Source organism: Penaeus japonicus, unplaced genomic scaffold, assembly GCF_977035675.1.
Source record: "Penaeus japonicus unplaced genomic scaffold, GWHDUDI00000001_assembly GWHDUDI00000027, whole genome shotgun sequence".
Taxonomy (NCBI): Eukaryota; Metazoa; Arthropoda; class Malacostraca; order Decapoda; family Penaeidae; genus Penaeus; species Penaeus japonicus.
In genome coordinates this window covers 34,068,084-34,070,583 of record NW_028234429.1, presented here as the reverse complement: position 1 = coordinate 34,070,583, position 2,500 = coordinate 34,068,084, and the positions used below count along the sequence as shown (strand labels likewise).

The window sequence follows — 2,500 nt, the reverse complement described above, 5'->3', positions numbered from 1 at the left end:
TGCATGTATATATATATATATATATATATATATATATATATATATATATATATATATATATATATAAATATATATATGATATATATACATAAATATACATATATAAAGGCATATATACATGTGTATCAATTTATGTATCTGTATAAATATATATATATATATATATATATATATATATATATATATATATATATATGTATGTATATATATATATATATGTATGTATACTTATATATACATTTATATATATTATTTACATGTACATAGGTGTGCATATATATATATATATATATATATATATATATATATATATATATATATATGTATGTATGTATGTATATGTATATTTATGTATGTATACATATATATATATATATATATATATATATATATATATATATGTGTGTGTGTGTGTGTGTGTGTGTGTGTGTGTGTGTGTGTGTGTGTGTGTGTGTGTGTGTGTGTGTGTGTGTTCATACATATATACATATATGTCTATGCATACATATATGTATAAAGAGTTAAATGAATACACATACACGCAAATATATATATATATATTATATATATATATAATATATATATATATATATATATATATGTATGAATATATACATATATGTATGTATATATATACATGTATATATACATATATATACTTACATATGTATCCATATATCTTTATCAGTATCTATATTTATATACCTATATACATATGTATTCATTCATATACATATGTATATATACGCGCATAAACACACACACACAAACACATATGTGCATATATATATATATATATATATATATATATATATATATATATATATATATATATATACATATATAGATAGGTATATAGATAGATATTTACATGTATATGTATATATATATATATATATATATATATATAGAGAGAGAGAGAGAGAGAGAGAGAGAGAGAGAGAGAGAGAGAGAGAGAGAGAGAGAGAGAGAGAGAGAGAGAGAGATGTGTGTGTGTGTGTGTGTGTGTGTGTGTGTGTGTGTGTGTGTGTGTGTGTGTGTGTGTGTGTGTGTATCTGTGTGTACATATATATATACATATATCTTTATTTCTATCTATATCTATCTATCATCTATATATATATATCAATTCTTACACATGAATATATACAAACCGCAAATGCGTACTTTATTTTGGTTGTTATATTGTTAGTATTATATTGTAGGGAGATAAAGAAATTGCATATTATCCTCGATGTATGTTTGTTACTCGCACAAAAAGTATTTCCATAATCAAACACATCAGAAATAAGCATAAAGATACTTTCATAAAAGTAATTAATTCACTATATTACGTCTTATATATCTGACGAATAGGGTAATATTCAGCAACTATCTATAAATAATAATCAAGGCTATTGATATTTACTTTCCAAGAAAAAACGTTTCTTGTCTCGCAATTTGTAATAGATCTTAAGTAACCTGTTTACTCACACTTTTTAAGTTCGTTCTGGTAGGAATTGGATATATGTATATATCATTATATATATACATATATATATATATATATATATATATATATATATATATATATATATATATATATATATATATAAAGATATAGATATAGATATATTATATATGTATGTGTGTGTGCGAGTGCGCGCGTTTGTGTATGCATGTTTAAATATACTGTGTGTTTATATATAAAAGGAGAAGGATAAGCCAGACATGCGGAGCAAATGCTACGTCCGGGCTTATGGCCTTTATACTGAGCCCGGCCTGTGTAAGTTTGAGCTTGTTCCTATAATTTATATATGTTTGCATAGATTTGATATAATGATCTCCAAAACTCACTCCCTGTATTGTGTCCTGTTCTGAAAATCAGATCCCGAGTATTGCACACGCGACGAGGAAGGTCTAATGTTTATGAGTATTGGTGCCAATTATGTGAAAAGATATTTAAAGAGATACAGCATCTGCCTTTTTTTTTTTTCTCTTCTTTTTCTTCTAATAATAATAATGCAGAATCCTTGACAAGAATACTGTTTTACATTTGGTATGATTGAATACTAGTTTTGCGATGAAAAGGATAATAATGTGAGTGTGCGTGCGTGTTTGTCTGTGTGTGTGCATATATATATATATATATATATATATATATATATATATATATATATATATATATATACATATATATATACATATATATATACATATACATATATATGTGTGTGTGTGTGTGTGTGTAGATAGGCAGATATATATAGATAGATATATGCTTAGATATATAGATATAGAGATTGATACTTAGATAGATATATGTAGATATGGACATACACAAATAGAATTATCATTAATACAGCATGTCGCTAATGCCATACAAGCTGCCCTATCTTCGTATGTATAAGAAAGAGGAAAGATAGAAAAAATAAATTAAAAAGTGAACTTTCTTCTGAATCTTTATTTTCTTAGTATATAAATAGATCCATGGTTTCATGTCGTAAGTGATTGTAACATT

The 2,500-nt window shown here is 24.6% G+C and overlaps 1 protein-coding gene across 1 annotated transcript in view; it reads right to left on the bottom strand.

Moving 5' to 3' along the window:
• Nucleotides 1-2,423: 2,423 nt before the first annotated feature.
• LOC147468659 (uncharacterized) overlaps nucleotides 2,424-2,500 on the bottom strand; it is a 3,699-nt gene continuing 3,622 nt past the window's right edge. Inside the window, exon 2 of the mRNA XM_086553062.1 lies at nucleotides 2,424-2,500. This exon is cut by the window's right edge and continues 965 nt beyond it. The gene's annotated coding sequence lies outside the window, so the exon portion shown is untranslated.